The sequence below is a fragment of the Salmo trutta genome, chromosome 31, assembly GCF_901001165.1.
Source record: "Salmo trutta chromosome 31, fSalTru1.1, whole genome shotgun sequence".
In the NCBI taxonomy this organism is placed as follows: Eukaryota; Metazoa; Chordata; class Actinopteri; order Salmoniformes; family Salmonidae; genus Salmo; species Salmo trutta.
In genome coordinates, this window is record NC_042987.1 from 15,626,834 (window position 1) to 15,650,516 (window position 23,683).

General features: G+C 44.5%; 1 long non-coding RNA gene across 1 annotated transcript; it reads right to left on the reverse strand.

Moving 5' to 3' along the window:
* Positions 1–18,178: 18,178 nt before the first annotated feature.
* Positions 18,179–23,461, reverse strand: LOC115169626 (uncharacterized). Its single transcript, XR_003870895.1, has 3 exons — positions 23,378–23,461; positions 22,806–22,920; positions 18,179–18,244 (listed from the first exon to the last, which is right to left on the reverse strand). It is a non-coding gene; the product is annotated as an uncharacterized LOC115169626 (long non-coding RNA).
* Between the last annotated feature and the right edge of the window lie 222 nt (positions 23,462–23,683).

Below are 23,683 nucleotides of genomic sequence, written 5' to 3' on the forward strand. Positions count from 1 at the left end.
CCATAGACTTGCCCGAAACTTGCAGAGAGAGTGGGGTGGAGCTACCACCATGTTTCCAATCCTCGTTCTAGTATATTTTCTGACTCATCTGCCCCCAGAATTTAATCGAACATCTGATGAAACTACGCAAGATTCTGTTTATTTTCCTAACTCTAGGCTCATTCTATGGTAAATTGCTCACCGCAAGGCTCATTCTCAAAAGTACAAGACAGTGAGTCAAATTCCTGTGTGCATCTGCTCTGTTTTGCAAGTGTCTCGGAAAACAAGAGCTACATAAATATTACATCCACTTTTGGTTACATTAACCTACCTGCACTGTTGGAGCTCTATACTTTCTTTGGTAAACCAACAGAGAATGTTGAGCTGTTTCTTTGTTGCAAGCAGCTGAACAATCTGAATAAAAAATAGCAGAGACACCCCATCAGAATGAGGTATAAATGACTTTGGTCCAAGAGAGCCAAGTTAGAGATTTCATTCAGTGAGGGAGGCCAGAGCCCAGGCATGTTGTGTCAAAGGCAGACTGGGCAGCCCAGAGTGCAGTACTTACCGGAAACCAGGGCAGTTGTGATTGAGTTCCTGTTATTGACAGCTTTTTTTTTCTAGTAGAGCAGAGATTCTGCCAGGTTTCTTTCTTTTCCTCTGCCCGTTATGTTGAAACAAAGTTGATTCAACCAGTTAGTGCCCAGCAGACTAGCTCCGGGGAGCCCCTGATCTCCCTAGGCCTTGGGAGCCCCTGCTGTGGCTTCTGTGCACAGTGGAGCTGGCCGGCAGAGGTTAGTAAATCATCCAATAGGGATGGAGACATTAAAGTTAGAAGGAGGAAGGCTAACTATGTCGGCTGGGAGTGGGAGTGAGAGGTTAGAGGGTGAGAGGTACTGTACTGTAGTAGGCTTATGCTGTTGGCTCATCTCCCAACCCCATGCACACACAGTGCTGGGGCCTGAAAGATGTGTGCGTGTGTGTGTGTGTGTGTTTGCAAGTTGTGTTTGTTGTAAATCTGTTGTAGCTAGCGCTAGCTGTTGCCATTTGGGTATAGTCCTCTGGTCACCGCTGTGTGTGTGGTGGATTTCCCTGCCAGAAATAATAAAGCCCTTCAATATACCATACCTCCTCACTCCTCTCTCAAGATGAATTCTGTGGAGTAATGATATTTAACATTATGAAAGGTTTAAATAAATATGAGTTGTTTTCTTCCGAATGTCACTTTCTAGAGCATCCAACATCTTTAGTCCTTTTGTTGGGATCCCTGGGGGTTTGAGCTGAAATGCACTACATATTATTTTTGGGATGTTCAAGCTGGGTGAAAGGAGGCTACATATGTGATTTGAAAATAATCTTAACTGATTATTCTGTAGAGACAAGAAGAGTTTCAGTACAGGGCTTCACTCCCCTGACTCCCGCTGCTCTTAGGCTGCTGACTGCAACCTGGCCGGAAGCAAAACTAAACCGCTAGACCATATTTACATCTCCATCTCCAATGAATCAAATATTGTCCCAGTAATGTTATCCCTCCTTACCCTGTTCCCATTTCCTGCTTCCCCTCCCCTCCACCCGTTCCCCTTTTCCCTTCCCTCAACACCAGACCAGCCTGATAATGGAACACGATAGACATCGTATCTGATCTGTGAGGTTGACCCAGCGGTACGATTTTACAGCGAGGAGGCAACAATGCAGAACAGATTTTTCTTGCCAAGAGTGAGGCTTTTTATTTGCAAGCGAAGACAATAATAGCTGCCGAAATGTACAAGTATTTACAAAAACAATCAAATAGAGCTCTTCAAACAAAACCTAGGCTACAATAACAACAGAAACCACAGCCGTATGCCAACCTGTACCCTGTCCTGTCCAACAAACAATGAGAGGACAGGATTCTTACAGCAATACCCATGATGCAACTGACCAATGGGAAACCCTTATACATATCTGGTCAATTAACATTCAAAGCACATGAAATACCATACATACATGTTCAGATAATAAACATGTGTATTTATACCAGCACACATATCAGTAACAGTGCTAAACCCATGCTTTAGAGCATAAATACCATGTGGGATATAAACGTACGTCCCCCGGGATAAGCTACTACCACAGTACCACAGTACATTCATTAAATGAGGAACTCAATTTAACCTTGCGTAATACCCTAAATGCAGTCGCACCCCTAAAAACAAAAAACATTTGTCATAAGAAACTAGCTCCCTGGTATACAGAAAATACCCAAGACCTGAAGCAAGCTTCCAGAAAATTGGAACGGAAATGGCGCTACACCAAACTGGAAGTCTTCCGACTACCTTGGAAAGACAGTATCGTGCAGTATCGAAGAGCCCTCACTGCTGCTCGATAATCCTATTTTTCCAACTTAATTGAGGAAAATAAGAACAATCACAAAATGTATTTTTGATACTGTCGCACAGCTATCTAAAAAGCAGCATTCACCAAGAGAGGATGGCTTTCACTTAAGCATTGATAAATTCATGAACTTCTTTGATGAAAAGATCATGACCATTAGAAAGCAAATTACGGACTCCTCTTTAAATCTGCGTATTTCTCCAAAGCTCAGTTGTCCTGCAAAACACTGCCAGGACCTAGGATCAAGGGAGACACTCAAGTGTTTTAATACTATATCTCTTGACACATTCATAAAAATAGTAATTGCCTCTAAACCTTCAAGCTGCATACTGGACCCTATTTCAACTACTGAAAGAGCTGCTTCCTGTGCTTGGCCCTCCTATGTTGGACATAAGAAAACGGCTCCTTATCCACCGGATGTGTACCAAACTCACTAAAAGTGGCAGTAATAAAGCTTCTCTTGAAAAAGCCAAACCTTGACCAGGAAAATATAATATATTGTGTTCGTGCCGTGGGGGAGATCTTTGTGGGCTATACTCGGCCTTGTCTCAGGATGGTAAGTTGGTGATTGAAGCTATCCCTCTAGTGGTGTGGGGGCTGTGCTTTGGCAAAGTGGGTGGAGTTATATCCTTCCTGTTTGGCCCTGTCCAGGGGTATTGTCGGACGGGGCCACAGTGTCTCCCGACCCCTCCTGTCTCAGCCTCCAGAATTTATGCTGCAATAGTTTATGTGTCGGGGGCTAGGGTCAGTCTGTTATATCTTATCCGTTATCCTGTGTGAATTTAAGTATTTTTTTTCTCTCTCTCTCTGTCAGAGGACCTGAGCCCTAGGACCATGCCTCAGGACTACCTGGCCTGATGACTCCTTGCTGTCCCCAGTCCACCTGGTCATGCTGCTGTTCCAGTTTCAACTGTTCTGCCTACGGCTATGGAACCCTGACCTGTTCACTGGACGTGCTACCTTGTCCCAGACCTGCTGTTTTCAACTGCCCAGAGACAGCACGTGCGGTAGAGATACTCTGAATGATCGGCTATGACAAGCCAACTGACATTTACTCCTGAGGTTGCTGACTTGTTGCACCCGCTACAACCACTGTGATTATTATTATCTATGAACATTTGAACATCTTGGCCATGTTCTGTTATAATTTCCACCCGGCACAGGCAGAAGAGGACTGTCCACCCCTCATAGCCTGGTTCCTCTCTAGTTTTCTTCCTAGGTTCCTGCCTTTCTAGGGAGTTTTTCTAAGCCACTGGGCATCTACACCTGTATTGCTTGCTGTTTGGGGTTTTAGGCTGGGTTTCTGTACAGCACTTTGTGACATCAGCTGATGTAAGAAGGGTTTTATAAATACATTTGATTGATTGATTCATTAACTTCTTACATCTAGACGTTCCGCTAGCGGAACACCGCTCCAATATCCAATGATAGGGTGTGGCGCGAAATACAAACTCCTCGAAAATCCGAAAACTTCAATTTTTCAAACATATGACTATTTTACACCATTTTAAAGACAAGACTCTCCTTTATCTAACCACACTGTCCGGTTTCAAAAAGGCTTTACAACGAAAGCAAAACATTAGATTATGTCAGGAGAGTACCCAGCCAGAAATAATCAGACACCCATTTTTCAAGCTAGCATATAATGTCACAAAAACCAAAACCACAGCTAAATGCAGCACTAACCTTTGATGATCTTCATCAGATGACACTCCTAGGACATTATGTTATACAATACATGCATGTTTTGTTCAATCAAGTTCATATTTATATCAAAAACCAGCTTTTTACATTAGCATGTGACGTTCAGAACTAGCATTCCCACCGAACACTTCCGGTGAATTTACTAAATTACTCACGATAAACGTTCACAAAAAACATAACAATTCTTTTAAGAATTATAGATACAGAACTCCTTTATGCAATCGCGGTGTCCGATTTTAAAATAGCTTTTCGGTGAAAACACATTTTGCAATATTCTGAGTAGATAGCCCGGCCATCACAGGCTAGCTATTTTGACACCCACCAAGTTTGGTACTCACCAAACTCAGATTTACTATAAGAAAAATTGGATTACCTTTGCTGTTCTTTGTCAGAATGCACTCCCAGGAATTCTACTTCAACAACAAATGTTGGTTTGGTTCCAAATAATCCATAGTTATATCCAAATAGCGGCGTTTTGTTAGTGCGTTCAAGACACTATCCGAAGGGTAATGAAGGGTGACGCGCCCGCGTGTATCTTCACAAAAAAATTCAAAATATTCCATTACCGTACTTCAAAGCATGTCAAACGCTGTTTAAAATAAAAATTTTATGCGATTTTTCTCGTAAAATAGCGATAATATTCCAACCGGGAGTCGTTGTTTTCGTTCAAAGACTGAAAATGTAAAATGGACTTTTCACGTGCACGCGCGCACCCGTCTCATTGTTCTCAGATCGACCACTATCCAAATGCGCTACTGTTTTTCAGCCATGGACTGCAAAGTCATCATTCAACGTTCTGGCGCCTTCTGTGAGCCTATGGGAGCCTTAGAAAGTGTCACATTACAGCAGAGATCCTCTGTTTTCAATAAAGAGGCTAAAGAAGGCCAAGAAATGGTCAGAGAGGGCACTTCCTGTTTGGAATCTTCTCAGGTTTTGGCCTGCCATATGAGTTCTGTTATACTCACAGACACCATTCAAACAGTTTTAGAAACTTTAGGGTGTTTTCTATCCACATCAAACAATTATATGCATATTCTAGTTTCTGGGCAGGAGTAATAAACAGATTAAATCGGGTACGTTTTTTATCCGGCCGTGAAAATACTGCCCCCTATCCATAACAGGTTAACTATGCGCTCAAACACGCCCCATTTGCCCATGAATTCTCTGAACAGGAAATTAACAGAACCCTCTTCAATAAATGAGGAAATACAAGGCAATCATACAAATTTCAGAAAATCTACATTAACGTTTTAAAAAACAATATAACATTGCCCTTGTAACTTTTGATCACTAAATGTATGACCAGAAAGAGCCTATATATTCAGGAGATGCACAACAAAAGGTTTTGGTGTCAAAACAAGCGCTTCCATCTCAAACTCTTAACAAACGTTTCTCATCTTTTACAGGTGACCCGTAACAGTTAAGAGGTGTGTGTGTGTGTATCTCTAACCCACATTATGCTTCTCATAAACAGTTTCAACAACATTGTCTGGTTATTCATAATAAGGCGTAACTTTGGTTTAGGTAACGGAGGACATAAGGACAATTGTCACATGCTACGTCACATAGTTCTCACTGTCATCCACAGGCAACTAGGCAAGGCAGTTAAGAACAAATTCTTATTTACATTGACAGCCTACCAAAAGGCAAAAGGCCTCCTGCTGGGATGGGGGCTGGGATTAAAAATAAATTAAATTAAAATATAGAACAAAACACACATCACGACAAGAGAGACAACACTACATAAAGAGAGACCTAAGATGACAACATAGCATGGCAGCAACACATAACAAGACAGCATGGTAGAAACACAACATGACAACAACATGGTAGCAACACAACATGACAACAACATGGTAGCAACACAACATGACAACAACATGGTAGCAGCACAACATGGTAGTTGCACAACATGGCAGCAGCACAAAACACTGTACAAACGTTGTTGTGCACAGACAACAGCACAAAGGACAAGAAGATAGAGACAACAATACATCACGCAAAGCAGCCACAACTGTCAGTAAGAGTGTCCATGATTGAGTCTTTGAATGATGTGATTGAGATAAAACTGTCCAGTTTGAGTGTTTGTTGCAGCTCGTTCCAGTCTCTAGCTGCAGCGAACTGAAAAGATGAGCGACCCAGGGATGTGTGTGCTTTGGGGACCATTAACAGAATGTGACTGGCAGAATTAGTGTTGTATCTGGAGATGAGGGCTAAAGTAGATAGCTCAGATAGGGGCGAGTGAGGCCTAAGAGGGTTTTATAAATAAGCATCAACCAGTGGGTCTTGCGACGGGTATACAGAGATAACCAGTTTACAGAGGAGTATAGAGTGCAGTGATGTGTCTTATAAGGAGCATAGGTTGCAAATCTGATGACAGAATGGTAAAGAACATCTCTAGAGCACTCTTACCTGCCAATCTATCAATTATGTCTCCATAATCACACCTGTGGGGAGAGCGGCATTCTTCTTACCAAACCACATGACCTTTGTTTTGGTGGTGTTCAGAACAAGTTTAATGGCCGAGAAAGCTTGTTGGACACTAAGAAAGCTTTGTTGTAGAGCGTTTAACACAACATCCGGGGAGGGGCCAGTTGAGTATGACTATCATCTGCATATAAATGGATGAGAGAGCTTCCTACTGCCTGAGCTATGTTGTTCATGTAAATTGAGAAGCGCGTGGGTCCTAGGATTGAGCCTTTGGGTACACCCTTGGTGACAGTCAGTGGCTGAGACAGCAGATGTTCTGACTTTATACACTGCACTCTTTGAGAGAGGTAGTTAGCAAACCAGGCCAAAGACCCTCAAAGACACCAATACTCATTAGCCAGCCCACAGGAATGGAATGGTCTACCGTATCAAAAACTTTGGCCAAGCCAATAAAAATAGCAGCATAACATTGCTTAGAGTCAAGGGCAATGGTGACATCATTGAGGACCTTTTAAGGTTGCAGTGACACATCCATAACCTGAGCGGAAACCAGATTGCATACCAGAGAGAATACTATAGACATCAAGAAAGCCAGTCAGTTGATTATTGACAAGTATTTCCAACACTTTTGATGAACAGGGCAAAATAGAAATAGGCCTTTAACAGTTAGGATCAGCTTGATCTCCCCCATTAAATAAAGGATGTGTCAGTTAGGACCTGTTGTTGTCATGTTGTGTTGCTACCATGTTGTTGTCATGTTGTGTTGCTACCATGCTGTGTTGTCATGTGTTGCTGCCATGCTATGTTGTCATCTTAGGTCTCTCTTTATGTAAAATAGGGATGTGTCACTGCAACCTTAAAAGGTCCTAACTGACTAACTTCCAAGCAATGGGAACCTCCCCAGAGAGGAGAGACAGGTTAAAAAGGTCAGAGATAGGCTTGGCGATTATAGGGGCAGCAACCTTAAAGAAGAAAGCGTCTAAACCGTTTGACCCAGATGATTTCTTGGGGTCAAGTTTAATCAAATCAAATCAAATCAAATTTATTTATATAGCCCTTCGTATATCAGCTGAAATCTCAAAGTGCTGTACAGAAACCCAGCCTAAAACCCCAAACAGCAAGCAATGCATATGAAAGAGGCACGGTGGCTAGGAAAAACTCCCTAGGAAAAACTCCCTAGAAAGGCCAAAAACCTAGGAAGAAACCTAGAGAGGAACCAGGCTATGAGGGGTGGCCAGTCCTCTTCTGGCTGTGCCGGGTGGATATTATAACAGAACATGGTCAAGATGTTAAAATGTTCATAAATGACCAGCATGGTCAAATAATAATAATCATTGTAGTTGTCGAGGGTGCAACAAGCACGTCCGGTGAACAGGTCAGGGTTCCGTAGCCGCAGGCAGAACAGTTGAAACTGGAGCAGCAGCATGGCCAGGTGGACTGGGGACAGCAAGGAGTCATCATGCCAGGTAGTCCCGAGGCATGGTCCTAGGGCTCAGGTCCTCCGAGAGAAAGAAAGAAAGAAAGAGAGAATTAGAGAGAGCATATTTACATTCACACAGGACACCGGATAAGACAAGAGAATACTCCAGATGAAACAGACTGACCCTAGCCCCCCGGCACATAAACTACTGCAGCATAAATACTGGAGGCTGAGACAGGAGGGATCAGAAGACACTGTGGCCCCATCCGATGATACCCCCGGACAGGGCCAAACAGGCAGGATATATCCCCACCCACTTTGCCAAAGCACAGCCCCCACACCACTAGAGGGATGTCTACATCCACCAACCTACCGTCCGAAGACAAGGCCGAGTATAGCCCACAAAAATCTCCGCCACGGCACAACCCAAGGGGGGGGCGCCAACCCAGACAGGAAGACCACGTCAGTGACTCAACCCACTCAAGTGACGCACCCCTCCCATGGACGGCATGGAAGAACACCAGTAAGTCAGTGACTCAGCCCCTGTAATAGGGTTAGAGGCAGAGAATCCCAGTGGAAAGAGGGGAACCGGCAAGGCAGAGACAGCAAGGGCGGTTCGTTGCTCCAGCCTTTCCGTTCACCTTCACACTCCTGGGCCAGACTACACTTAATCATAGGACCTACTGAAGAGATAAGTCTTCAGTAAAGACTTAAAGGTTGAGACTGAGTCTGCGTCTCTCACATGGGTAGGCAGACCATTCCATAAAAATGGAGCTCTATAGGAGAAAGCCCTACCTCCAGCCGTTTGCTTAGAAATTCTAGGGACAATTAGGAGGCCTGCGTCTTGTGACCGTAGCGTACGTGTAGGTATGTACGGCAGGACCAAATCGGAAAGATAGGTAGGAGCAAGCCCATGTAATGCTTTGTAGGTTAGCAGTAAAACCTTGAAATCAGCCCTTGCCTTAACAGGAAGCCAGTGTAGGGAGGCTAGCACTGGAGTAATATGATCAAATTTTTTGGTTCTAGTCAGGATTCTAGCAGCCGTATTTAGCACTAACTGAAGTTTGTTTAGTGCTTTATCCGGGTAGCCGGAAAGTAGAGCATTGCAGTAGTCCAGCCTAGAAGTAACAAAAGCATGGATTATTTTTTCTGCGTCATTTTTGGACAGAAAGTTTCTGATTTTTGCAATGTTACGTAGATGGAAAAAAGCTGTCCTTGAAACAGTCTTGATATGTTCTTCAAAAGAGAGATCAGGGTCCAGAGTAACACCGAGGTCCTTCACAGTTTTATTTGAGACGACTGTACAACCATCCAGATTAATTGTCAGATTGAACAGAAGATCTCTTTGTTTCTTGGGACCTAGAACAAGCATCTCAGTTTTGTCCGAGTTTAAAAGTAGAAAGTTTGCAGCCATCCACTTCCTTATGTCTGAAACAGGCTTCTAGCGAGGGCAATTTTGGAGCTTCACCGTGTTTCATTGAAATGTACAGCTGTGTGTCGTCCGCATAGCAGTGAAATTTAACATTATGTTTTCGAATGACATCCCCAAGAGGTAAAATATATAGTGAAAACAATAGTGGTCCTAAAACGGAACCTTGAGGAACACCGAAATTTACAATTGATTTGTCAGAGGACAAACCATTCACAGAGACAAACTGATATCTTTCCGACAGATAAGATCTAAACCAGGCCAGAACTTGTCCATGTAGACCAATTTGGGTTTCCAATCTCTCCAAAAGAATGTGGTGATCGATGGTATCAAAAGCGGCACTAAGATCTAGGAGCACGAGGACAGATGCAGAGCCTCGGTCTGACGTCATTAAAAGGTCATTTACCACCTTCACAAGTGCAGTCTCAGTGCTATGATGGGGTCTAAAACCAGACTGAAGCGTTTCGTATACATTGTTTGTCTACAGGAAGGCAGTGAGTTGCTGTGCAACAGCTTTTTCTACAATTTTTGAGAGGAATGGAAGATTCGATATAGGCCGATAGTTTTTTATAATTTCTGGGTCAAGATTCGGCTTTTTCAAGAGAGGCTTTATTACTGCCACTTTTAGTGAGCTTGGTACACATCCGGTGGATAGAGAGCCGTTTACTATGTTCAACATAGGAGGGCCAAGCACAGGAAGCAGCTCTTTCAGTAGTTTAGTTGGAATAGGGTCCAGTATGCAGCTTGAGGGTTTGGAGGCCATGATTATTTTCATCATTGTGTCAAGAGATATAGTACTAAAACACTTTAGTATCTCCCTTGAGCCAAGGTCCTGGCAGAGTTGTGCAGACTCAGGACAATGGAGCTTTGGAGGAATACCCAGATTTAAAGAGGAGTCCGTAATTTGCTTTCTAATGATCATGATCTTTTCCTCAAAGAAGTTCATAAATGTATTACTGCTGAAGTGAAAGACATCCTCCATTTGCGAATGCTGCTTTTTAGTTAGCTTTGCGACAGTATCAAAAAGAAATTTCGGATTGTTCTTATTTTCCTCAATTAAGTTGGAAAAATAGGATGATCGAGCAGCAGTGAGGGCTCTTCGATACTGCACGGTACTGTCTTTCCAAGCTAGTCGGAAGACTTCCAGTTTGGTGTGGCGCCATTTCCGTTCCAATTTTCTGGAAGCTTGCTTCAGAGCTCGTGTATTTTCTGTATACCAAGGAGCTAGTTTCTTATGACAGATGTTTTTAATTTTTAGGGGTGCAACTGCATCTAGGGTATTGCGCAAGGTTAAATTGAGTTCCTCGGTTAGGTGGTTAACTGATTTTTGTCCTCTGACGTCCTTGGGTAGGCAGAGGGAGTCTGGAAGGGCATCAAGGAATCTTTGGGTTGTCTGAGAATTTATAGCACGACTTTTAATGCTCCTTGGTTGGGGTCTGAGCATATTATTTGTTGCAATTGTAAACGCAATAAAATGGTGGTCCGATAATCCAGGATTATGAGGAAAAACATTAAGATCCACAACATTTATTCCATGGGACAAAACTAGGTCCAGAGTATGACTGTGGCAGTGAGTAGGTCCAGAGACATGTTGGACAAAACCCATTGAGTCGATGATGGCTCCGAAAGCCTTTTGGATTGGGTCTGTGGACTTTTCCATGTGAATGTTAAAGTCACCAAAAATTTGAATATTATCTGCTATGACTACAAGATCCGATAGGAATTCAGGGAACTCAGTGAGGAGTTCCCTGAATTTAAGGAGCTTAAATTTAAGGAGCTCCTTTAGCACCTCAGACTCGGTGACCGCCTGCAGGGAGAAACTTTGTAGCGGGGCAGGGGGAAAAGAGGGAGGAGCATCGGGGATAGTGGCATTAGAAGGGGTGGGAGATGAGGAAATGTTGAACAAGCAATGAGACATGGCTGAGTCAAATAGGAATACTGACTTAATGAAGTGGTGATTAAAGAGCTCAGCCATGTGCTTCTTGTCAGTAACAACCACATCATCAACTTTAAGGGACATGGGCAGCTGTGAGGAGGAGGGTTTATTCTCCAGGTCTTTAACCATTTTCCAGAACTTCTTGGGGTTAGACCCACAGAGAGAGAACTGCTCCTTAAAGTAACTAACTTTGGCCTTCTGGATAGCCTGAGTGCACTTATTTCTCATTTGCCTTAATTAACGAGAGCCTGAGTATGCGTGTGCCAAACCTTTCGCCAAATGCAATTCTTGAGGTGGAGTAACTCTGCAAGATCACGGTCATTTTCTTTATGGGGGCATGTTTGTTAACAATATCAAATCAAATCAAATCAAATTTATTTATATAGCCCTTCGTACATCAGCTGAAATCTCAAAGTGCTGTACAGAAACGCAGCCTAAAACCCCAAACAGCAAGCAATGCATGTGAAAGAAGCACGGTGGCTGGGAAAAACTCCCTAGGAAAAACTCCTGAGAAAGGCCAAAAACCTAGGAAGAAACCTAGAGAGGAACCAGGCTATGAGGGGTGGCCAGTCCTCTTCTGGCTGTGCCGGGTGGATATTATAACAGAACATGGTCAAGATGTTAAAATGTTCGTAAATGACCAGCATGGTCAAATAATAATAATCATAGTAATTGTCGAGGGTGCAACAAGCACGTCCGGTGAACAGGTCAGGGTTCCGTAGCCGCAGGCAGAACAGTTGAAACTGGAGCAGCAGCATGGCCAGGTGGACTGGGGACAGCAAGGAGTCATCATGCCAGGTAGTCCTAGGGCTCAGGTCCTCCGAGAGAAAGAAAGAAAGAAAGAAAGAGAGAATTAGAGAGAGCATATTTACATTCACACAGGACACTGGATAAGACAAGAGAATACTCCAGATGTAACAGACTGACCCTAGCCCCCCGACACATAAACTACTGCAGCATAAATACTGGAGGCTGAGACAGGAGGGATCTGAAGACACTGTGGCCCCATCCGATGATACCCCCGGACAGGGCCAAACAGGCAGGATATAACCCCCCCCACTTTGCCAAAGCACAGCCCCCACACCACTAGAGGGATATCTACAACCACCAACTTACCGTCCGAAGACAAGGCCGAGTATAGCCCACAAAGATGTCCGCCACGGCACAACCCAAGGGGGGGGGGCGCCAACCCAGACAGGAAGACCACGTCAGTTGCTCAACCCACTCAAGTGACGCACCCCTCCCATGGACGGCATGGAAGAACACCAGTAAGTCAGTGACTCAGCCCCTGTAAAAGGGTTAGAGGCAGAGAATCCCAGTGGGAAGAGGGGAACCGACAAGGCAGAGACAGCAAGGGCGGTTCGTTGCTCCAGCCTTTCCGTTCACCTTCACACTCCTGGGCCAGACTATACTTAATCATAGGACCTACTGAAGAGATAAGTCTTCAGTAAAGACTTAAAGGTTGAGACTGAGTCTGCGTCTCTCACATGGGTAGGCGGACCATTCCATAAAAATGGAGCTCTATAGGAGAAAGCCCTACCTCCAGCCGTTTGCTTAGAAATTCTAGGGACAATTAGGAGGCCTGCGTCTTGTGACCGTAGCGTACGTGTAGGTATGTACGGCAGGACCAAATCGGAAAGATAGGTAGGAGCAAGCCCATGTAATGCTTTGTAGGTTAGCAGTAAAACCTTGAAATCAGCCCTTGCCTTAACAGGAAGCCAGTGTAGGGAAGCTAGCACTGGAGTAATATGATCAAATTTTTTGGTTCTAGTCAGGATTCTAGCAGCCGTATTTAGCACTAACTGAAGTTTGTTTAGTGCTTTATCCGGGTAGCCGGAAAGTAGAGCATTGCAGTAGTCCAGCCTAGAAGTAACAAAAGCATGGATTAATTTTTCTGCGTCATTTTTGGACAGAAAGTTTCTGATTTTTGCAATGTTACGTAGATGGAAAAAAGCTGTCCTTGAAGCAGTCTTGATATGTTCTTCAAAAGAGAGATCAGGGTCCAGAGTAACGCCGAGGTCCTTCACAGTTTTATTTGGGACGACTGTACAACCATCCAGATTAATTGTCAGATTCAACAGAAGATCTCTTTGTTTCTTGGGACCTAGGACAAGCATCTCTGTTTTGTCCGAGTTTAAAAGTAGAAAATTTGCAGCCATCCACTTCCTTATGTCTGAAACACAGGCTTCTAGCGAGGGCAATTTTGGGGCTTCACCATGTTTCATTGAAATGTACAGCTGTGTGTCGTCCGCATAGCAGTGAAATTTAACATTATGTTTTCGAATGACATCCCCAAGAGGTAAAATATATAGTGAAAACAATAGTGTGCACATAGTGTGCACAAATATCACTGAAGATATAAAAAAAGATGGTCCAAGCTTCTTCGACAGAGGGGATCAAGCTGATTCTACACACGACTCAGGTTTCTGCTATTCAGATTAAGTGTCTAGACAAACTACACCCCCCCATCCTCCCCACCCACATCCTCATCCCCTATCCCCTTCCGGCCACCTTCCCTGTCCATTCCAGCGCTGCCTGGCTTCGTGCAGAGGAAGTGGGCCTGATATGAGGAGTACATTACTGGACTCTCAGGTGGGGCCAGCTACACAGATTGTGTGGTGATTGCAGAGCGGCAGTTGGTGGCATTTCGACAACATGAAGATGTCATTGTAATGTGGGAGACGCTGTATTATTTTCACATTAATCTGTTTAGTGTAGTTTATTTGAATAACAAACACATTGACACATTGTCTGATGCATTACGCTCTAGTGTTTCTAGCTCAGGCAAATGTTCAACACCTGCCCCTGTCTATCTGTTTATCCAGCCAACTCTTCTTATGATAGCTACATTTGTCCTCAGTGTAAAGAATAAACACGGTCATTTTCTGACACCTGTTGAAGGTGACCGAAGTTTCGAAGCTAAATTGCAATGAATTAAATTGATACAATACAATACACTTTTACACTTAACTATATCTATCAGTAACACCATTAACTCCAATCATGCACTGATTTCCACACCATCCTGATGCACCATGAAGCCACCTGTTTCAGCAAACAAACCCATCCATTAAGCCTTAGCCACTGGTGCTGATTGCTTTGCCCCTGACCCCAGGTGCTTGTTGTTTCAGGGCATGTGCGTGTGTGTGCGTGTGTGTGCGTGTGTGTGTCTGTGTGTGCGCGAGCACCCCGGGTGCTTGTTGTTTCAGGGCATGGTTGCCAGTGGGGGATGTGGGGTGGAGGGGAATAATTACAATTCGATTGAGTGGGGTTGTGGTGAGGGGCACACACACACACATGAACACACACTAACAAACACACATTCAGTCTGTGTTATGGGATGAGGCCAGGCCAGTCTCTTGACTCAGTGCCTGGGTAGAACCTGGAAGTGTTGTTACAGCTGGGCTAGGCAGATGTGGCGAGAAGTCAATTGACTTAACTGGGGTCAAATCACCTCTTTCTCTCAAACACGCACGCAAGCACGCACACACGCACGTGCACACACACACACACACACACACACACACACACGCACACACACACACACACACACACACACACACACACACACACACGACCTTCATTATCGCACTGTTTAATCACGGGAACTGCTTCAGATTTCTCTCAAGACAGACTAACTTATTGTCTGCCTTGTTGCTTTAACCCACAGTTCTTGTTGGCAATCTGAATATGAAACACCCTGAGATTGCCTAGCTGGCTTCCTTCCATAACACGTTAAACCATCATTTCAACGAAGCCATGAGGAAAGGCTGCCTCTAGTCCTCTCTATAGTCTCACCTCTCTTGTTTTTTGTGGGAGCCAGGAGAAGCTCAGGAAGGCAAACAGAGCCCAGAGGAAGCCACTCTGTCAGAAACACTTTGATTGGAGTAAGGGATGGTTGTGGCACCCACCAGCATTGTCACAACAGTGTCACTTTCCGTGTGTGTGTGTGTGTGTGTGTGTGTGTGTGTGTGTGTGTGTGTGTGTGTGCGCGAGCGCTTGTACAGTGCATATTATGCATGTATCAGTCATGTGATTGACAACTTTCACACTACGATAACTCCTATTCTGCCTATGATGTTGTTCACAAGGTTTCATCTCATTGATGTACTATTTCCCTCTTAGTACCCCAATCCACATCATGCTATACATCTCTGTCTTTATCTGTCTGGGTCCAGCTGAGATTGGGTTTCAGGTTCTGACAGCTCACAGACTAGACAGGCTCATACTGAACAGACTCTGGTTCTCCATCTCTCTCTGTGTGTGTGTGTGTGTGTGTGTGTGTGTGTGTGTGTGTGTTACTCTGGTGTCTGCCAGCGTGTCATGGAGTAGGAAAGAGTCTTCACCTCCGTGAGCCATGCTCAACAGGGCCCACCTGTTTTTAATCCCAGGTCTGAATAGACCCAGAAGAAGATTGATGAGCCTAGTTATATGTGTCCAGACGAATAGGAACAGGGACTGCAGTCAGCTATACCAGAAGCAGTGTGTGTGTGTGTGTGTGTGTGTGTGTGTGTGTGGGGGGGGGTGCAACTCTATGTGTGTGCCAATCAAAGCCCTACTTTACAGGTGAACATTAAAATCAAATCAAATTGTATTTGTCACATACTTTGTAAACAACAGGTGAAATACTTACTTACGGGTCCTTCCCAACAATGCAGAGAGAAACATTAGAACAAATATAGAAAAACGTACAGTAATAACACAAGGAATAAATACTTAACTTGGCTATATACATGCGGTACCAGTACCGAGTCGATGTGCCAGGGTATGAGACAATTGAGGTGGATATATACATATAGGTAGGGGAAAAGTGACTAGGCAACAGGATAGATAATTAACAGTAGCAGCAGCGTATGTGATGAGTCAAAGGGTTAGTGCAAAAAGGGTGAATGCAAATAGTCCGGGTAGCTATTTGGTTAACTTTTTTGCAGTCTTATGGCTTGGGGGTAGAAGCTGTTCAGGGACCTGTTGGTTCCAGACTTGGTGCATCGGTACCGCTTGCTGTGCAGTAGCAGAGAAAACAGTCAATGACTTAGGTGGATGTAGTCTTTGACTATTTTTAGGGCCTTCCTCTGACACCGCCTGGTCTAGAGGTCCTGGATGGCACTGCCCATGGGTATGCACTGCCCTCTGTAGCGCCTTGCGGTCGGATGCCAAGTGGTTGCCATACCAAGTGGTGATGCAGCCAGTCAAAACGCTCTCAATGGTGCAGCTGTAGAACTTTTGAGGATCTGAGGGCCCATGCCAAATCTTTTCAGCCTCCTGAGGGAGAAAAGGCCTCCGTTTTCTGTAGTCTTCACAACTGTGTTTGTGTTTGAACCATGTTGATTCCTTAGTGAAGTGGACAGATAAGTACTTGAAGCTCTCGACCCGCTCCACTACAGTCCTGTTCAATGTGGATGGGGACGTACCCTTCGTTTTCTGTAGTCCACGATCAACTGCTTTATCTTGCTGACGTTGAGGGAAAGGTTGTTGTAGTGGCACCACACTGCCAGGTCACATGTCTCATCGTCGGTGATAAGGCCTACCACCGTAGTGTTGTCAGCAAACTTAATGATGATGTTGGAGTTGTGCGCGGCCACGCAGTCGTGGGTGAACAGGGAGTACAGGAGGGGACTAAGCACGCACCTCTGAGGGACCCCCGTGTTGAAGGTCCCCTCAGGAAGTCCAGGATCCGGTTGCAGAGGGAGGTGTTCAGTCCCAGGGTCCTGAGCTTAGTGATGAACTTGGAGGGCATTATGGTGTTGAATTCTGAGCTATAGTCGATGAACAGCATTCTCACATAGGTGTTCCTCTTGTCCAGGTGGGAGAGGACAGTGTGGAGTGTAATAGAGATTACGTTATCTGTGGATCTGTTGGGGAGATATGTGAATTGGAGTGGGTCCAGTGTGTCTGGGATGATGGTGATGATGTGATCCATGACTAGCCTTTCAAAGCATTTAATGTCTATGTGAGTGCTACGGGACAATAGTAATTTAGACAGGTTACCTTGGAGTTCTTGGGCACAGGGATTATGGTGGTCTGCTTGAAAAATGTAGGTATTACAGACTGGGTCAGGGAGAGGTTGAAAATGTCAGTGAAATCCTTTGCCAGCTGGTCAGAGCATGCTATGAGTATGCTTTACCTATTTGATGTCTTGTCGGAGGTCGTAGCTGGATTTATTATAAGCGTCCAGATTAGTGTCCCGCTCCTTGAAAGCGGCAGCTCTGGCCTTTTTCTCAGTGCGGATGTTGCCTGTAATCCATGGCTTCTGGTTAGGATGTGTATATTCAGTCACTGTTGGGACGACAAAGTCAGTGCACGTATTAATGAATCTCTGAATATTTTCCCGTCTGTGCTAGCGAAACAGTCCTGTAGCTTAGCATCTTCTTCATCAGACCTCTTCTGTATTGAGCACGCTGCTGGTACTTCCTGTTTGAGTTTTTTCATGTAAGCAGGAATCAGGAAGATCGAATTATGGTCAGATTTGCCAAAGGAGGACGAGTCTTGTATGCGTTTCTGTGTTTGGAGTGAAGGTGATCTGGAATTGTGTTGCCTCTAGTTGCACAGGTAACATGCTGGTAAAACTGAGGTAAAAAGGATTTCTGTTGCCTTGTATTAAAATCCCCGGCAAAGAGAAGCGTCACCTCTGGGTGTGCATTATCTTGTTTGCTTATGGCCCTATTCAGCTCGTTGAGTGTGGTCTTAGTGCCAGCATCAGTTTGTGTTGGTACTGTAAATAGACAGCTACGAAAAATATGCTGTACTGTTGATGAAAACTCTCTTGGTAAATAGTATGGTCTGCAGCTTATCATGAGATATTCTAACTTAGGCGAGCAAAAACTTGAGACTTGCTTAGCATTAGAGATTGCGCACCAGCTGTTGTTAACAAAGAAACACACCCCTCCCCCCTTCATCTTACCCGAGGCTGCCGACCCGTCTTGCATGGAAAAGGCAGAGAGATGTATATTATCCATGTCCTTGTTCAGCGATTCTGTAAAACATAGAATGTTACATTTTAGTCATTTAGCAGACACTCTTATCCAGGGCGACTTACAGTAGTGAATACATGCATTTTCATACATTCTTTTTCCCATACTGGTCCCCCGTGGGAATCCAACCCACAACCCTGGCATTGCGAACACCATGCTCTACCAACTGAGCCAAACGTACAGTTCTTTAGGTCCCATTGATAGGATAGTCTCGAATGGAGTTCGTCCAGTTTGTTCTCTGGTAACTGTACATTCACTAGCAGAAGGGAGAGAAGAGGTGGTTTATTTCCACGCCAACGTAGTCTAGGTAGGATGCTGGCTCATCTGCCTCTTACGCGTCGTCGCTTCCCATTTTGAGTCCCTAGGATTATGGCCTGGTTCGGAGTAAGCAGAATGTTCAGAGCGAAATTGTCATCCAAATTGAGGTTAGTGATCACTGTTCTGATCTCCAGAAGCTGTTTTCGGTCATAGGAAACTATGGAGGACACATCATGTACAAAAAAAGTTAAGTTCAGCATAAAAAAACCACACAAAATAGCAGAGCCCCGTAAAACGGTTGCTATCCACTGCAGCGCCATCTTAGTCCTCTCTCCAGTCCACAGTGAAACTATTTCACAAACATTCATCTCTATATTACATCCCCTTGACAAATACAGCTGTACTTATTTTTTTATTATTCTCCTCCTAGTATGGCACACACACACACACACTCTTAGAAAAAAGGTGCTATCTAGAACCTAAAAGGGTTCTTCGGCTGTACCCATAGGAGAACCCTTTGAAGAACCCTTTTTGGTTCCTATGGGGACAGCCGAAGAACCCTTTTTAGTTCCTATGGGGACAGCCGAAGAACCCTTTTTGGTTCCTATGGGGACAGCCAAAGAACCCTTTTTGGTTCCTATGGGGACGGCCAAAGAACCCTTTTTGGTTCCTATGGGGACAGTCGAAGAACCATTTTGGATCCCTTTTTTTCTAAGAGTGCAGGGTCAAATCTTACCGCACATGTATGGTGGCCCATTGTCTGGTTTCAGTGACTGGCCCTGTTTTTGATCACCTACCCCATCAGTGACACAGTATGTCTGGTCTGACTGTGTGCGAGAGGGAAATGCTGGCACTGGTCACTGGGTAGTACTGGGCACTGAGGGGCCTCTGGTCACAGGGGCTGGCGGTGCGTGGGCAGGGGCATGGTGGGGCGTGCGTGCATGTGTGTTTGTGTATGACCGTGGGACTGCCCTGTTCCCGCTGCCTGGTGGTTTGTTCTCTGGAGCCTCCCGCAGCGCTGAGCAGGCATGCTGAGGCCAGATAACCACCACACCGCTGGATGAATGGATGTGAAAAATAGAGGGAAGTCTCACTCTCAGTTTTCCAGCATTTTTCTCAGCGTATCTGTAGTTCCTCAGGTTGCTTTGGCAGTGGTGAAAAGTGCCCAGGGGAAGCCCTGTAACACTAAACCATCCCCTTTACCACCCCTGTGTGTGTGTGTGTGTGTGTGTGTGTGTGTGTGTGTGTGTGTGTGTGTGTGTGTGTGTGTGTGTGTGTGTGTGTGTGTGTGTGTGTGTGTGTGTGTGTGTGTGTGTGTGTGTGTGCGTGTGCGTGTGTGTTGCCATCGCTGCAGGTCTGGAGCCAGAGCAGAGCAGCACAGCACAGCCCTACTCAGCTCAACCTGAAAACACAAGCAGTCCCATAGCTCCACTAGCCCCTCCAGACTAAACACAGTACACTGCTAAATTACACAGCCACCTTATTCAATTATGCCTTAATGTAAAGCCTGATTAGCTTGATTCTTAGAGTGGTGGTGATTTATGAAGGTTCATTTACAATATGACATTATTTCTGCTAGGTGTTCTTCTGGCTGCATACATGGCATTTGATTTGTATTTAGTATAATGCCGGACAGGTGTGGATACGAAGGCAGTATAGAATGGAAAAGGAAAAAGGGATGGCTGATGATGAGGATGGTGGGAAGGAATAGACAATGAAAAGATACTGAGATATTAGATAGAGAGCGAGAGCGAGAGATAGAGAAAGAGAGAGAACCAGATAGATAGAGACGTAGAGAGAGGGAGAGAAAGAGACAGGGGAAAGTGTTAGTGAGAGTTGCTCCTGGCTTAGTCACTCAGATGACCCAGGGGGAGGTGGAGTCAGTCTCTCAGAGGGATTGTGGGGCTGCTAGCTTCTTCCTCAGGATGTAGCCTACGCTAGGAAGGAGAAGGACCACGCAATGTTTGTCTGGGACACAGCCCGCTTGTTCCTTACGACAATCTCTCTTTCTATCTCTCTCCCTCTCCATTGCCCTCTCTCTTTCTCTTTCTCGGATTCTGCCATTTAGTCATGTCTCAAATATATATTTTTTAAGCTCCAATTAGGCACCATTATATTCTATTCTACAGTGATGCATAGTCAACTGACATCCAACATCCTCGCTAACTAGGGCGTGTTCGGCTACAGAGGACACAGCGAGGAAACAATCTAGTCAAGTGGGCACTCTGGTGACACCCGGCCAGTCAGCTCCAGCCATGAATCACTCTCACCCAAACCCAGGCCAAGCACTGAGACGCCACCTGGGTTTAAATACAATCTAAAATCTTTCAAATACCTTGAGTGTTTGCTTTAGCCTGCCTGGAGAGTAAGATAGGTGGGGTTTGCACATTTGCAGAATATTGGTCCCATTGCGCCAGGCAAGCTCAATCAAGCCCAGCTAAAGTATGTACAATTATTTCAAATAGTATTTGAACCCAGCATGAACTGAGTCATCAGGATGTTGGCCCTAAACAGCCTGTTGTTCCAAGGCCCTAAGGTCAGCTGGAAAGGGTTACTATAGTGGCCCTTGGGAGATGGATTGGGACCTCTGACTAGATATTGTTTGGCTACATATTTCTGCATGAAAGTGTGTAGTTGAGGTGAATTGAAGTTCATGTAAACATTCTTTTAAGATGAATTGGGATCGGGTTCATGTGGTCATTTTGATTTCTGTTTATTCATGTCATTATAATTACGCAAAATTGTTACTGAATAAATAAAAAAATTCTAGGCTATCCCCTGGACTGGTTATAAACTATATTACAAATATTAGCCAACACATAGTTTCATAGTTTCTCTCAACATCCTAAATGAATGCAGTCAGAAAATCACTGTACCGTCAGCACTACTCAGTCTAGACAACCACAACACTATTTGGTTGGCAAATTGTCCCTGGTTTGTACTAACTATAAGATCCTTTCCAGTAATCCCTTCCTCCTCCCCCTTCTCCATCCCTCTTCCTTCTGCCCACATGGTCTCTTTATCAATTGGCAAACAAGTGAATATTTGTCTGCCCTCATTCTCTGGAATTGCAGCCATTCCCCTCATGTCCCCTTTTTCCTGCCTGCTAATGTAATCGCAGGGAAACAGTCGGCTTCCCAACACCGTAGCCTCCAGATAAGAGCCATTTATCACGCACCGTCCGTCTGTCACTCTGTCCCTCTGTCCCTCTGTGGTGTTACCCACTGGGGTTTGTGGACACCAAGACCCACACCCCAGGCAAAGACCCAGACCCAGGCCCCATCGAATCAAGACTCCCTGATTTGGGTGCTGTGTGCAACGGCCTGGGTGTCTAGTTTGACTGGGTCATGATTTATTCCTGTTGATGGCTTAACCTTTTCACCTGGAGGGAACATACCGTATAAAAGGGATCGCAATAGTAAAAGTTGGCTCTCTGAAAAGGCCAATGTCATATAAGAACTTGAATCTCTTAAGCGGAGCAGACGATTACGAATGAAGGTGTTCTACTGCAATTTGTTATGTTTGCTGAGGGAAAACACAATGAAGTTTGTCTGAAGATCGATATGTCTTCTCTGTTGGCAGACGGTGTGGCAAGGTGCCAGGAGTCTCTCTATGTTGCTCTACACACACACACACACACACACACACACACACACACACACACACACACACACACACACACACACACACACACACACACACACACACACACACACACACACACCCTTCTCTTCCGGTGTCCTGCTCCAGTCCCACCTCTCCCTGAGGATGACACATGGAGGACTGTTGGGACTAGGTGCTGTCCTGACCCCTGACCTTTGACGCTAGATACATTATTCATTATTAATAGCTGCAACAGCATCAGGAGGGTGTTACAGTATATCTGAGGTCCTAATGGGGCTTTTAGCATAGCATACAACTCATACAACTATATTCACCTGCATTCATTACTGGGGGTTTTCTGCAACCTTACAAACATACTGCATGCCTACAGTCAAAAACAGGAGGATTAAGTCACAGTCTACAGTGTGTCTGGTTAGTGTCACATTTGAATGAACCAAACAAGGGTCTGTGCAGGTAAATGCTGTGGTCTGGCCTAATCCTCTCTCTAAAACAGGCCAGCTTAAGTCTGACTACTGTCTGTGAGCCATGGAGAGACTGGCTGTATGGGCTAGAGCTACTTGTCTGGGTGATGCTGAAAAGACCTCTTGTATTTCGGGAAGCTAGCTAGCGAGCTCTTTTTGTTTCCTCAATGCAAGGAAATGTAACAATTTATTTGAACATTGGGAGAGAGGAAAACATTACCTGTGGGCAGTACTGCAGGGACACTCGACAGAGTTAGCTGCTTAGGTCAGCTCAGGCTTTCCATGCCCAGCCAGCTGCACCAGTAGAACCAGCACAGGAGGAGATTGCTGTTCTGCTTGAAATAGAACCTATAGATTGGTACTATAGTAGGTCAGATCACTGCACCTGTACATAGCCCATCTGTAACCAGCCCATCTATCTACCTACCTCATCCCCATACTGTATTTATTTATCTTGCTCCTTTGCACCCCAGTATCTCTACTTGCACATTCATCTTCTGCACATCTACCATTCCAGTGTTTAATTGCTATATTGTAATTACTTCGCCACCATGGCCTATTTATTGCCTTAACTTACCTCATTTGCACTCACTGTATATAGACTTTTTGTTTGCTTTTGTTGTACTGTATTATTGACTGTATGTTCTGTTTATTCCATGTGTAACTCTGTGTTGTTGTATGTGTTGAATTGCTACGCTTTATCTTGGCCAGGTTGCAGTTGCAAATGGGAACTTGTTCTCAACTAGCCTACCTTAAATAAAGGTGAAATAAATACAAATAAAAAGGTCTTACCATGTGCCAGTCTGTGATGTCTACAAAGTAGATTTGTGCTTTTTGAGGTTGGTTCAGTTTAGGTTAAATTATAAAAAAAATATTTCGGTTTTAATAAAAAAAATGTAAACATTAAATGAATAATAACAATACCATTTTTTTTTAATGGAAATTCCAAATACAAAAAATAGTGAACATTCAATTGCCAAAATATTGAAAATATTCCAGTGTCTGAGTCAGGTCCACATTTTAATGTTCTTCAAAGTAGATAATGCACACTTTCATTAACTGTCTCTATCACTTTCGTTGTTTTGTAGTGTACATTCC